General features: G+C 36.8%; 1 long non-coding RNA gene across 1 annotated transcript; it reads left to right on the top strand.

Moving 5' to 3' along the window:
* Window positions 1–1,083: 1,083 nt before the first annotated feature.
* On the top strand, window positions 1,084–6,287 carry LOC122839109. Its single transcript, XR_006371984.1, has 3 exons — window positions 1,084–1,192; window positions 5,418–5,480; window positions 5,911–6,287. It is a non-coding gene; the product is annotated as an uncharacterized LOC122839109 (long non-coding RNA).
* The last annotated feature ends 9,597 nt before the right edge of the window (window positions 6,288–15,884 follow it).

Raw genomic sequence — 15,884 nt, 5'->3', positions numbered from 1 at the left:
GTCACGTAACCTGATGTCAGAAAGCTGCATGTTTATCTCCTGATGGATCAGAGACAACAGAAGCAGAGGAATGAGAAGAGAAATTTGTCAAATAGTTGCAGGGAAAGAAATCTGAAAGATGACTTGGGGAGGTTGAGGGAAAGAAGGCAAATGCATTAAGTAACAATTCACAAGAAATATTATGAAAGAGCAGAACATAAATCACAACAGAGAGAGAGGAGAAAATGCAAAAACACAAAACCTCACCGAGTAATTTGGTCTAGTTTCTACTGCAAATTTGAAATAAGACAAAACTAACTTATAGGTAACTTTTCAGCACAATAAACATGCCAGTTTTAAGTAAATAATTCCTTGATGTTGATTAATGTAAACTGGTTGATTAGTTTTTGTTAGATCAGTTCCTGAAGAGTTCAAAAATAAAACAGAAGTTTTCTTTCTGAAACCACATTTACCTTCGTTGTTATTCATCACAGTGGATTTGATGATTATGGGACCTGGTAGAAACTCAGGGTTATACTAAATGTCTCTTCTGTGGACAGTCTGTAAATCTGATGATAATAATAATCACAACGCTTCTTTACAGCCTGATTAAATCTGATTCTGATTAATCAGCTGTAAGTATGTTTGCCCCAGTTTCTGGTGCTAATATCTTTTAAACTAACTTACAGGTAACTTTTCTGGAAGATAAAGGAGCTTGTTTTAAGTCAACAATTCCTTAATATTATTGATAAAAGTTAACTAGTGAAACTAGTTGAATCAAAATTAAGGAATTATTGACTGAGACAAGTTTTTTTTTATCTTGATGAAAAAGTTCTTGGAAGTTAATTTTGTCTTGTTTGAAAAGTTCCTGGTGAGATTTAATGGTTTTGCATTAAATGATTGGCACTCAGTGTGTGAAAGCAGGAGAAATCGACCAGTTGAAGATTAAACTTGTCCGGTGACACGCGGCAGCGGCGGCGGCTGCAGAGCAGCGAGGACTGCATGTACCTGAAACCAGGTAGGGAAGCATGAGAATACCTGCAACACACTGGGCCCATTGTGCCATATCTGATCCAAAATCTGCAAAACAAGCAGCGGAGAAGAAAGAGAGGCTGGCTGACTGCTGCGGATGGATGGAGGGACGAAGACAAACAGACAAACTTTGTGACCTGACTCGGGAACACGCTGTACCTGGCTTTCCCTGCCCTGGCAGGTGGGATAAAAACAAGCTGGATTATCAAGTTCTCTACAGCAATGTGGCGTGTTTATGAAAACAACACGCCAACATGCTTGTGCAAAGGTTCAGGAGAATCTAGAAAACCAGCTTCTGCAGCCAAAGTCTTACTCATTCAGCTATTTTTGTGATTAGATGTTGACTAATTAAACTTTGGCCAAGAAAAAAAAAGAAAAGAAAAACAAGCACACCTGGCCGACTCTGTGGTTTCAAGGTACTTAAATGAACAAATACTGCAAGTCAAGGGACAATAAATCACAATGTACAACAAATTATAGGTTGAAACATCCACCCACATGTTTCTACGCCACATTTTATTAGTATTCATGCCACTGGATGTCACAATTTGTAACATTAAATCCACAGATATGAATGAGATTTACTGAGATTTTATGTGACAAACCAACACACAGTTAAGCACAATTATGAAGTTCAGGGAAACACAAATACAGAGAGCTGGGTAGTATCTAGTTACATTTACTTCAGTGACTGTTACTTGAGTAAAATTTCTGCATCCTCCACCCACTGCGAGTAACTTTATGGAGTGAAGAACAAACATGTTTAACCAAAATTTCACCAGAAACACACATCTAATTTCCATTAAATGCTTCATAAGTTTCACATTGAAAGAAATTTATTTGGAAAAACATTTCTTTGCCTGATTTTGTTCTTTTCTAATTATGTTATTTATATTAGTTCTGTTCATTTTTGGTCCTTAAAACTCCAGCATTTCCATATAACTTTATATTTTGATGCAGTTTTCAAATATTAAATGATTGGCACAAACTGTACTTGAGTAATTTCTTCAGCCGCAACTTTTTACTTTTATTTGAGTAAAAATATGTTGAACTCTTACAAGTTGAGTAATATTTCTGGGTCCTCTATTCACCTCAGATCTAAAAAGTGCGGTGTGATTATGTATTTATCCATCACTTAGTGAGTGCAGTTCAGACACACTATTACATCTGGCATGTTTTTTCTTATTTAAAAAGGAATGTGTTCAATATCAGTCTTAGCAAAGCAAAAACATTTCAGCCAATAAAAATAAACCAAAAACAAGAAAAAATACCTTTTGAAAAGAAATAACAATTTCTCCATGTTTATTATCACAAAAATGGCACAAAAAAAAAATCACATAGAGGGATTTTATATTGGATGCACTAAAACAGGAAGTCGTTCCTCTTTAGTCATCATTTAGTACCGTAAATATCAGGTGATCATATTGGTCCGATTATACCAGCAGGTTCACCCTAAAAGCAGGTCGCAAGATGCTGGAAGAAGCATGAACCTGTAACCATGAAAAGGTTGCACAAGTTTAACTTTGATGGCAGAAAACCATTGTTCTCTAGAATAAAACATAAATAACATGTAGTTTAAATGAGAATGCATAATGAGTTTGTTATCTGAAGGAACATTCACTCTGCAAAAACACAAAATCTCACCAATTTTTCATCAATATTAAGGAATTATTTTCTAAAACAAGCTTCTATATTGTGCTGAAAAGTTAGTTTTGTCTTATTTCAAGTACTATATTAAGACATTTGTACTACAGACTAGACCCAAAATACTTGGCAGTACTTTATGTTTTTGATGTGTAGCTCAATTTGAAAAGCATTTGTCAGTCAGATTCAAACAAAACACTGCGGCATGATGCTGAATTCAGCTGTGAAAGTCAAACAGAACAGTTTGTTCACACATATAAGGAAGTTACAGCAGCCTAATCTGGGTTGGAACGATTATTTAAACATTACAGGTGCCACAAACCAAACTGAGCTCTCCTCAGCTTCACCCCGTATTCCACTTTGTGTGTCTCGTTTGAGGACAAAGTACAGAAAAAACAAAACGCTTTCATCTGACATGCATACTGTATGTGGTTACAAACACGGGCAAACACGTGAAAAACATAAATTACTGTCGCTTTGACTCAAACAGAAACACTTGAGCTGCAATGTGAACACACACACACACACACACACACACACACACACACACTTCCTCTGCAGCTCCAGCTGTGTTGAAGCTGCAAACAGTTAAGTGTAACAACATATGGAGGATGTACGTGCCTGACTGTGACAGAATGTACAGAAGCGTGTTTCTCTCTTGTGGGCGGCCTTCCTGGATATTTTCGTTAGCTGATGTGTGTATGTGCTGCTTTGTGCTGCAGAGGAACGTTGTGTTTGCATGCACAGAAACAATTATTGAGGATTAACTGTCATACAAGTTTAAAAGCAAAAAGAAAATAACATAAAGACAGCGGTACGTAGAAATGATTTTTACATAACTGTTCCAGAAAGAGCTTTAAAAAAGTGTTTCTATAATAGTTGAATAAATACATATTTATTGTTTTGATTCTTCTTAAAAAAAATCTTAAAGCATTAAATCAAATTGGGGTTTCAAGAAATTTTCCTGCAACAAAACAACTTTGACTTTTCACCTAGTTTTTCCAGGAAGTCTGCTGCATTCATAACTCACTTTTAAATTTTTAATCCACAAATGCCTCATAAACAACCAAACCGGACTTAAAGATGATAAAATAAAATATACACGTGAAAGCTTTCAAAGTATTTTTGGTCTACTCTATCTCACCTGAGATAGTTTCAGGGGAAAATATCTCAGTGCAGTTGAAATAAGACTAAACTAACTTTTTTTTTTTTTTTTTTTACCAAAACATAGCAGTGTGTTTTAAGTTAATTAATTCCTTCATACTTATTCTAAAAATAATAGTTTCAGATTATTTCACTTATAACAAGATATTTTCCCCATTAGTGAATTAATCTGCCAGTGGAAGTTTTCATTCATATCAAGGACTTTCCTGATATATCTTCCTGAAAGGTTACTTGTAAGTTAGTTTTGTCTCATTTATATTTGCACAAGCAACTAGAATAAAAATATTTGGTAAGATTTTGTGTTTTTGCAGTGTAAAAAACCCAAACTACATGATGCACAGTTGAAAATGTCTGCAGAAACATCATCATTCTTTAACAAATGATGCAAGTTGCGGTGCAAAGCAGCAATAAACTTCCTTTCAGAAACGCATGACTCTCGTGTCGCCCACAGCTAACCTGTAGAAACTTGCTGCAGCTCAGAGCGAAGAACTGGCCAAACTCGCTCCCAGCTCCAGCCTCGACAACAAAAGGGGAAGTGAAACTCAAGAACGTGTGGGTGTGGGTGTGGGTGTCTGTTTGTGTCTGCAAGAGCAGACAGCTGGGAACATGAAGCCACGCCCACCGCGCCGCTCCTCATTGGCCGGCACGTCTGTTGTCAAGCGCATTTAACGAAAAACAAGTCGGCTGCTCTGCCAATCGCTACAGAGTGATAAATTCCCCTGATCTGCCAGAGGGCCTTATCTGTGGTGACATCACATGGCCCTTTAAACGCAGACCGCAGGGTTTAAATGCCCCACAGAGGCAGAACACGCCTAGAAACAACAAGAAGCGTCAGACTGCTTTCGGCTTGGGACTGTCATTCACATCTGGGCTGGTTGCGCTTTATGACAATAGAGCTTGTGGCGCGCTTGGAGCTTCAGAGGTTGTGCTATTTAGTCATCAGATAAACTCTTAAAGTGCAGGAATAGAACGACAGCCAGTAGGAAATGCGACGTGATTGACGTTAAAATTAAAAGTTGAGAAAAAATGTTATTCCTGACCCACATGCAGCGGTGGGCAGAGTGCCAAAAAAGTAAGAGTAGAACTACTTCAACATATTTTTACTAAAGTAGAAATTAAAAGTAGCCATCCAAGAAAATACTCAAAAAAAAAAGTATTTGGTAAATAGTTTACTCAAGTACTGAGTGACTGATCAAATTATTAATCATTTAATACTTAAAAATTACATAATTAGATGAATCAAAATGCAAAGTTTAGTGAAAATGTTGGTATAACTGACAGCCCCGCCCCCTTTTCTGTCACAGTTTTTGACTGTGACGTTTTCTTTACCAGTAATATATTTTAGATAAATTAAACCATATACAGTATTTCATAAGAATAATATTGCTATGTTTTGTATATGTCTAACTTATTATTAATGTTGTTTACTTTAAAATTCCAATTATGTTTAAATTTACATTTGCTAACTGCTGCTAGCTGTTTGTTGGGAGCTATTGCTCTGTAGTCTTATTAATTGTATTGTATTTAATGTAGAAGAGCAGAAACTGGTGGACTGATAACCACCAACCTGATTTCCTGTTTTGTTAAACTAAATACAGTGAACCGGAGTGTGTCTGTCATGAAGTCAACCTACTGATATCAACATAGAAGGATTATGTAATGTATATATGTATTTATATATATAAACATATTCTTTTGTTTTTCTAGCTTAGCCTGTATGGTGTTTTTTCTACACCGTACTGGTTTTTTGTGTCGTTTTTCCATTTTTGTTACTCTTGTTTTGTCCACTTCTTTCTGCTTTGACAGCTTAAATTTCCCACTAGTGGACTAATAAAGCACTACCTTATCCCATTTTCTCTTACTGTATCTTTCCCGTGTAGATCTGTGACATTTGCTGCAGATTTCTACCCCACTGTGGTTTCAGTAGCACCTTTGCTCCATGCAAAGCGCTAACATCTGACATTGTTTACATGCATGAATTTAAAGCCTTCAGAGCAGCGCTAATCTTAAAGATGCTGTTTTTTTCCTCCTGTGACCTTATGAACTAGCACCAAAACTCTTCCTGTTTCTTTTTTTTTTTCTTTTCTGTAGGTAGAGAAACCCGACCCCATGTGGTTGGCAGACGCTCATAGAGCTGCATCCTGTGAGAGGAGAAAAGTGTTTCCTGTTCCAGGAGGTTTTAAACATGTGACTCATCAGCGCTGCAGAAACCCTCCTCCCCTCTGCTGCAACACCGAGTCAATCCTCTCACACAAAAACATGCTGACGTCTGACACTTTGTTTTGCTGCTTTACTTTGGTTGAACCTGACCTACAAGGTATCTGACCAAAATATGCGCGGCTGCGTCTCCTTGAGACGGGCGAAAACTTTTCAATCCATTTGTGCTCATCGCTAAATTATGTGGTATCAGGATAATGTGTGCAAAAAAAATAAATCACAATTTGTTTATATTTACGGTGCAACTAACAATTAATTTAGTAACCAATTAAACCTTTTTTTAAATAAAATATTAGAAATACATTAAATAAACACTTCAGTTCAAAATTTTAACTTGAATGCAAAATGTTTCTATTTTTGTACAGTTTTGCATTAATTACTGCTCTCATTGTGTTGATCTTTCGAGTCTGTAATGATTAATCAATTACTATATTAGTTGACAATTATTTAAATTCATCATGATTAATCTGATTAATCATTTCAGTCCTACTTGTGTTTAAAGAAAAATACTTTAAAATAATCAAAAACTGCCAAATTAACATATTGTCAGGCCTTAGAGTGTATATATATATTTCTCTCTTTGTTTTCCATAATCTGAAACATGTTTAGCATTCAGCTGGGGTAGATTAATAAATTATGCACTTTATAAGCAAGCATAGAGGGTAATTTTATTATTTTGAGCCATCGTAGTCAAAACATTTTCGACTTCATTTAAAGTGTAACGTTTTGTTTGTTGTAAATCATACAGTGAATGTATGTTAATAGGTGTGTTTCCATATTAATAAGAGTCCTGGATGGTCTTCACATTTGCCCGGTAGAGAAGGAGTTGAGTGAGACGGGGTAAAATGTCCCTGGCTGGTATTTAAAGGGAAATTGTCTCCCAAAAATACTCCCAGTTCTTTCACAACAGGAAGAGGGTTTGTCAACTTGGATCTGCAAAACAAAACTTTGCAATTTTTTCCCCCGAGAGACAAAATCTCACACTCATGGAAAGACTTTGATATCCTTTTTTCTTTACTTCCTTCAAGGCCGTCTTTTCTTAATTCATCACTCAGAGTGTTTCTGGAGGACAGACGAGGAAATGTGTGTTTATATCACCATTTTAAACACAAAGAGACGTTTTTGTTCTCTTCCATAACAGGAAAACATTTTGGTAAAAGCAGTTTAGCTTGGAAAATAAGTTCTCAAAGCACTCATAAATATTAGACTCTCAAGTAAATGTCAGTAAAAGACTGAAATTATGACGTTGTGCTGTTGGTTTGGACCCGACGACAGGTAGGAAACAGACACAATAATCTGAAAGTGAAGCTTAATTTACAGGATTCCAATGCAGTTTTGAAAATCTTCTGAATTTTTAGTATTTTTATGGTCTGAAAAGGTATAGGAGAAATAATACAGAGTAAATAGGGTGTTTTGAGAGTTTATTGATATCAGTTGCATCATATATTTTCCCTAAAAACATCCCAGTTCTCCACCATCTCCAGTCAACCCTCAGTAAACGTAATATTTAAAAGTACTTCAAGTACTTTGTCATAGAAAGTACAACGTGACCTATACCAAAGTATAAGTATAAGTATTAATACGGAATATTAGACTTCTCTTTCTGCTTTTCAGTATAAGCCAAGCATCCTTCACTTTAATATTAAGTATATAAAATGTAGTTTACAAAAAGCAAACTTCAAATAAATGCCCTCATTTTTTAAATATAAAATAAGCATATTTGTAGTACACTTGAATAAACAACAACTTGCTAAGTGAGGATAAAAATGCAGGCTCTTCATTTTTATCCTGATAATTTTATCTTTATATTTGGCTCAAGAAAAAAAAAACTCTTGAAATTTGACCTTGTAAAAAATATAGAAATCTGAGCTGATAAATGTGTAAACACTCAGAAAAATGTAAATCCAAAACCAAATCACTGAAGCAAAAAACACAAAATAAAAACATAAACACAAGAAGATATAAGCGCAATAATAAACAGGACAATAGTTCAGTTTTCAATGAACAGGTGAGTCTGTGATGCAGCTGGAAGAACAACGACAAAAGTCCATGAAAACACAGAAAATACAGGAGGAAGTAAGTTAAACGTGGAGCATTAAATGAAGAGATAAACAACAAAACACAGAAATAACTCAAAACATATGGAGAAAGAAGAAATGTGTTACTTCTAAACTTCTAATTGTAAACTGAAGAAATTAGTGGAAAAAAAAAATCAACAAACAAAACCTTACCAAATATTCTTGGTTTAGTTTCTATTGGAAATACCTTAATACACTTGAAGTAAGACTAAACTAACTTACAAGATATAGGTGTTGTTTTAAGTCAATAATTCCTTAATATTGAAAAAAAGTACTTCACTTATAACATGACAGTTTTCCCCATGATATTCCTTGTCACTGACAATATAATAACTGACTTGCTGAAAAGTTAGTTTTGATTTATTTCATGTGTATTAAGATATTTAAACTAGAAACTACACCAAATGGTTGTTAAGATTTTGTGTTTTTGTGATGCAACAACAACTTCACAACCAAATAAATATCATAAATAAAGATTTTGGAAACAATTTCAGCCTCGTTTCAGTTAGAAATCACAGAAAGAGACATCAAGTCCTCATGCGATTAAGCATCTCAGTCTGTGAGTGAACTTTAGAGAGGAAGAAGTCATGAGGAGGCGGTGGAGGTGACAGGGGGAGGACGAGCTCCCAGCGCTGGCTCGCTCCGGTTTGCACCGCTTCTTACTGGCGCAGCGAGGAGGAGGAGGAGGAGGGCTGATTCGAGACGAAGGGGGGGCACTTAGCGCCTTGATTGCCCTTTGCAGCTCTGAGGTCCTTGGCAGGGCCGCCTGTTGTCTGCTTTATCTGAAAGCACGGAGCAGCTATCAGCCTTCCCTCTGAGCAGACTGAAACACTCAGCCATGTGATATTCTGGTTTATGCATCACACTCTAAACACGTGAAAGAATAAATATAGTGATCGGCCGATATAAGGCGAACATCCAATAATACAAAATAACCAAATTTAGTGACAGGACAGTTCTGACGAGTCAGTGAGTCTGAGTTTTAAAGAAACGTTGGTGTGCATTAACTCTACATCACTCCTGTCGTAATATGTGTGAAGAGGCTTGATGTGTGGAAACTAATTCAAATGAACAAAGATGTCAACATTTTATAAGTTTTATTTTAACATATTACAATTTCTTGATATTTTACAGAGGGAAATGATGAATAGTTCTGAAGGAAACAGAATAATAAGTGAAACAATCACAGTTTAAAATTTCTGCATCAATCACAGATTTTGGTCTCACCCAAATGGTCCAATTTTATTCCTAAACAGCAGCTTAAGAGTCCTGGTAGACTCGGTTCCATATGGGACCAGAATTGCAACATTTGTTACATTTTCAGCTGGTTTGGTTCTCTTTCACACTACACTGTGTTAAAAGATCCAAACGCTTTGAAAAAGCTGTTCCCCTCCTCACCTGTGGGGGAGCTGCACCAAGAACCAATGAAGAAAATTGTATAAAAACGTCTGAAGAGCGTAACTTCCTCCTTCACAAAATGTAAACGAAAATGTAGTGGCAGGTTGCATAATTTCTCTTTTGTCTTTGGCAAAAGACAAAGTAGAAAGACTCCCAATAGCATTAGACTCTCACGTTTGTTTTGGGGGGATTTTACCCAGAATGCCTTGCGCTAGAGCAGCTGATTAAAGCGGACTAATCAGGGTTGTGAATTCATTTGGAAAGGTGTGAAAGCAGAATCGAAGCAAACTCTAGTCCGCTTACAAACCTCGACCTCGTTTCGAATGCATATGAGAATACCAAGTGGACTGGAGACCGCTTCAAAAACAGAAAGCAGACCATAGCGCAGGGCATTCTGGGTAAATTCAATCAAAATAAACACGGGGCAAATGGCTTGGGATCATTTACTACCACTAAAATCTGATGCTACTTCATTTTATTTACATTCACGCGCTATTTACATACATGCGCTCAGTGTCTTCTTCTGAGGTTTTAATGTAATTTGCTTCAGTAGTTCTTGATGCAGCGCCTCCAAAGGCGAGGAGGGGAACAGGTTTTTTGAATGGTTTGAACTGTAGTGTGAAAGAGAACCACACCAGCTGAAAATGTAACAAATGTTGCAAGTTTGATCCCAAATTGAACCACGTTTATGTGACTATTAGGTGTGAAAGAACTGAACAAGCTTTTTGATTCATTAGGGATTAAATTCACTCTTTTTCTGCACTTTCTCCAAGCTTTCGTCATGTAGAGGTTCTTAAGAACCCATATTAAGGATGGAAAATCTATCCAAGTCCTGGCAAGAAAGAAACATTTCCTTTTGGAGACAAGTAAAGCATAGATTACTGCATGGAACGGTATCTTTAGAGTAATAAATAAGATGCAGCTGGAGAGCTATGCAATGGAAAATCTAAGTGGCACCAGGTCACGTCTCTACAGGTGGGAGTGATTTTCAGCTCTGTTAGAGGGAGACACTCTGCTTGCTTTGACTGCAGAGCTCAGTTTTTGTTAGATCAGTTCCTGAAGAGTTCAAAACAAAAAAGAAGTTTGCTTTCTAAAACCATATTTACCTACATTTGTATTCGTCATAGTTGAATTGATGATTGCGTTATGGGACCTGGTTTATGTAAATCTGATGATGCAGCTGAAATGATCTTAACACTTTACTAAAGCCTGATTAAATCTGATTTTGATTGGAGTCAGGTGAAAGTATTTTTGGTCCAATTTGTAGTCAAAATATCTTTCTTGAAATAAAACAAAACTAACATACAAGTAAATTTTCAGAAAGAGAAAGTACTAGATGTAATTGAAATAATCTGCCAATGCAATGAGAAATGTCTCCCATATAATAAGTGACATAATCTGCAAATGGAACCAGTACTTTTTCATCAATATTAAGAAATTGTTTACATAAAACAAGCTCCCACCACTTCCTAAAATTTAATTTTTAAGTTATGTTTTTCTTATTTTATTTTGCACTAGAAACTAGACAAAAATACTTAGTATGATTGTGTATTTTGCAGTGTAACTCTTTGTTGCTGAAGTACTTGAACAAAAATCCTAACTCTGAATTTCCAGGAAGCATTTCTAAATAATATCTCAGTGGTTAAATAAGTTTATTTCTGTGCTTTAAGTTGTCAGAACATAATATCCTGTTCTTCTTGTGAATCTGTTAGAGAACTTGTTCTTTACAACTTTCTGGAGATCTCCGATATTGGAAAGAATGTAAGGCTGATCATAAAATCTTCGCTGTGAACATAAACTAAATACCGAACCAAAATTGGCCGTAGTTTACAGGAAGACCTCTTGGTGTTGGTGCCAGTGAATAAAACAAAGATGAGTTCACTGCTTTTCAGGCAGCTGCTCTGCGCTAATAAACCCTGTGAGCCAGCACTGAGGAGCCAGTATCTCTTACAATGAAGAGAAGTGGTGTGTGCTCTGCAAGCTGCATGGAAAGGTCAGAGGTCAGGAGTCAGAGTTCAAACTGAGCTTCCTTTCTTGTGTCAGTAGTTGACTAAAAACACTGAACTCATAAACATGATGCAACTGTTAGCGCTTTAGCGTTGTCTTAAAAATGCAAGTTGGCAGTTTAAATTTCAGCCCACATGCCTCAATTCCCAGGGCGCCATGGAACAGGGGGCGGCACAACCACTTGATGGGGGGTTCATTTGGCTCAGTCACTGGGAATAAAAAGTTTTGACTGCAGCTAGGAAGAATTTGTACAGCCATGTAGGAGACGGTTAGCATTGATTTAGCTTGATAACGTCCTACATTAGTAGATATGTGTTTTTGATTCGTACTCACCCAGAGAAATATTATGGAGCTGTTGTATGAATTGTCTTCTATCACAAAGATTACAGTTCAAATGTGCTTCAGACTCTAGAGAATCTTTGTGGAAAGAAAGAGGACTCACTCCGACCTGTTCTTTGTGTATCCAGATTCATATGACCAAGCAGAATCAAATCAGTATTTCCAGTTGTGAAACCAAATATTGTATTTATTTTTTTTTTTGTTTCATAAAAGTGTATTTTAAATATACTGATCTTTGAAGGAACATTGTTTTACATCGTCAAGATTTCCCGTAATTTTGGGTTTAAAACTTGATCCAATTTTCCCTGAAGCTTTAAACAGCAGCTTGTTAACAGTAGCCGTGTCGCCTAGAATGGAAACTGAGTCAACCGGCTGCAGACTCGCTGCAGAGTTCCTGTTAGCGGCGGTGAGTGAAGTCAGAGAAGAAGAGCGTATTAATAGATGTGAGTGAAGACAGAAGCCAATATTCTTCAGCCAGTCCTGAAAAACATCTGGTAGATCATCATCAGGGTTTTCAACAACCAGCAGAAACTGATGGACAGGACAAAGTGACAGCAGCGTCAAATTAAGATGCAACATAATTACCAAAGGAGAAACAGGGTTCATCCATCCATCCATCCATCCAACCATCCATCCATCCATCCATTCATCCAACCATCCATCCATCCATCCATCCAACCATCCAACCATCATCCATCCAACCATCCATCCAACCATCCAACCATCCATCCATCCATCCAACCATCCAACCATCCATCCATCCATCCATCCATCCATCCATCCAACCATCCATCCATCCATCCAACCATCCATCCAACCATCCATCCATCCATCCATCCATCCATCCATCCATCCATCCATCCAACCATCCATCCAACCATCCATCCATCCATCCAACCATCCATCCATCCATCCATCCATCCATCCATCCATCCATCCATCCATCCAACCATCCATCCATCCATCCATCCATCCAACCATCCATCCATCCATCCATCCATCCATCCATCTATCCAACCATCCATCCAACCATCCAACCAACCATCCATCCATCCATCCATCCAACCATCCATCCATCCATCCATCCATCCATCCAACCATCCAACCAACCATCCATCCAACCATCCATCCATCCATCCATCCATCCAACCAACCATCCAACCAACCATCCATCCAACCATCCATCCAACCATCCAACCATCCATCCATCCATCCATCCATCCATCCATCCATCCATCCATCCATCCATCCATCCATCCATCCATCCATCCATCCATCCAGGTGGATCTGATGGCGTTTAGATCAGTGGATAAAAACTTCCACTATCAGCCATGAATTAAAGTTACTGACTGATCAAAGAATCTCACTTTTAAAATCCTGAAATTAAATTGTATCTTTGTTCTCACGTAAAACATGTTTTTGTCTCTGACATATTAATCTCTAACACTTTTATTTTCTAGTATATTTTTAAAATTTCTCTTATAAGCTTTCTGTAAATAAATCATTTTATTTTTCTTTTTGTGTTACATAATGTGTAATAAAGTTTCACTGAAACATTGCTTTCCACACGTTTGTCTCTTTAAAGTTTGTTGAAATAACCTATCACTTAAAATGCACTAAATCATGTCATTTAAGTCATGCAAGACATTTAGAAACGTCTCAAGAGTTTAAGCTTCATCCTATGTAGTAGCTAAATTTAGGTCTACAACTTGTACCCAGAAATAGACCTTACAGCGGGTCCAGAAGGGGGACAAAGTGTCCCACCCCAAGTGTCCAGCAAATCCCATGTCCTCAAAATTCAGAACGCCCCGTTTTACTCCCTCTAGACACTCTGTGAATCCTTACATAACGACGGGAAACACCTGCCAGTCGGGCGAACATCACCACCCTGGATTTTCTTACACTTCTTGGGAGTCTGTACTGTCCGGTTTTTTTTCCTGTGACGATGAGCACATGACGGAGCGCTAAAAGAGAAAGTTCATCCCGTCTGAGTCAGAAGAAAGATGAGGAGAAGCAGGAGGAGGAGGAGTATGGGAGAGTATGAAAAACCCCGCAGTCAGCTGGTTCAGACCGGTTTGTTGCTCCCTTTTCCTTCCCCTTCTTTTGCGATTTTTTGTAACCTCTGGCTTACTTGCTTTATCACATTTCCCCTCCTGATTTTTTGTTCCTCTCCTATTTCTGTTCTGTTCACTTTTGCCCCATTTTATTCTTGCAAGCTCCCTTCCTGTGGCTACAAATTCAAATGAAACTAGAATATACAGCCTTTACATGGCTAAATAAAATCTGAAATTTTGACATAAGATAAAATTCCTCCTGTTTAACATTCCCAAAAATAAAAACCTAATTTAACACATCTTCAATTCTTCTGTTAGTATAAGAAATAATTGAAAGAAAAAGACATAAATATTGATGAAATCTTCTTGTGCTGCTGCTACCTTTGCTTGTTCACTGACGGCAGTCAAAGCATCAATAAGTCACAACAAATAAATGTATTTGTGTGTTAATTTGTATTCAGTATGAGTCATTTTCATTAGGATAGTGAACCAACACTGCTGCATGCAAGGTGGAGGTTAACTAATCAGATGTTGGGGTTAATATGATGAGATTGAACTGCATTATTAAACTATTTACTCATTTAAATAATTAGATTAAATTTGATGAATATGCAATGAGTTTCTTACAGTTTTATTTGATTGTCTTTTTCTTAATTTTGGCCTCCAATTCTTCACCAAGCTAAAATCAGTTATGTACAATTCTCACTGATGAGTCTGAAGATTTAAAATATGGCGAGCTTTTTTACTTATATCTGGTATTCTTTATTTTCCAAAATAAAGAATACCAGATATAAATAAATAATCTGCTTTGCATGCAGATTATTCAGTAACAACAATGATCTACTTAACATTTTTCTGCATGGTTTGTTCAAATACAGATCTGTTTGTTTGTGTGATATTACTTTATAATGCATTTTCTGCATCTTATAGGTGTAAAATATCCTTTCCAAATTGCTATTTTCAAAAGGTTAGGTCTTTACTTCTATGTTGTGCACAAACAAGCAGCTGCAGTGATTATTTATTATTTTACTAAATGAGGCAAATTTATGAAATATTTATTCCTTTAAAATATGTAAAATAGAGAAAAATAAATAATTAAGAAGAAAACAAAAAATAAATAAAAGTAATAATCAAATATAACCTGGGTTTCATATCCAGTTCAAAAGGGAGCAGGAAAAACCAAAGCTTATTAAATCCAACCCCCAATTGCTTACTTACAGCCGCTGGCATGCAGCTGTTCTGGCTGCAGACATTTCATCCGTCACTCCCTGGGCCACTCGGTACACGACGAGAACTTTATGTTCAACTCCTGATGACGCTTCCCTAATTTTCCACCTGAAAGATTATATCACTTGGCTGAGAGTTTGTCTTGGCAGTTCTTTTCATGGACTGAAGAGCATCCCTTTCCACTATGACTCTGGGTTTGGTGTTTTTCAGCTGAGACGTTTTCAGCAAAAGCCTTCTGGTGGATTTAAGTAAAGCTGTTAGAGACGCTCTCCTTCCTATGAGCAGGCTACTCACTCCTAATAAAGGTTATTCAAGAACAGAAACAACAAACAAGCTAACAGTTCTGCTTGAAAAGGTTGTCATGACTTTTAAGACCAAGAAACACTATAAACAAGTAGACTAAATTACAATCAAGCATAGCAAAAACAGTGAACCTGGTGAACTAGCTAGCTAGCAAATGTACATTAGCATCTAGCTACCAGTAGCTTAACAGAAGGCAATGAAGATGTCTGCTTGACAGAAACGTGAGAATAAAAACTAGTTTAAATAATAGAGTGTAGAAAGAAAATGTTTAGAAAATCTAGAAAATTAGAAAAACTTTTCTGCTATTGTAACATAGCAACAGTTGCTCATTGACTAACAGTCAGGGGTTAGCAATCCTTCCATTCAAAGAGCAACTTCTGCCTCCACTGCTACAAAAATAAAACTAATTTCAAACCACAAAAACATTTTCTACATAAGATGT

Source organism: Gambusia affinis, linkage group LG10, assembly GCF_019740435.1.
Source record: "Gambusia affinis linkage group LG10, SWU_Gaff_1.0, whole genome shotgun sequence".
Lineage (NCBI taxonomy): Eukaryota > Metazoa > Chordata > Actinopteri > Cyprinodontiformes > Poeciliidae > Gambusia > Gambusia affinis.
The sequence above is the reverse complement of the archived record's forward strand: the minus strand, read 5'-3'. Positions and strand labels throughout refer to the sequence as shown.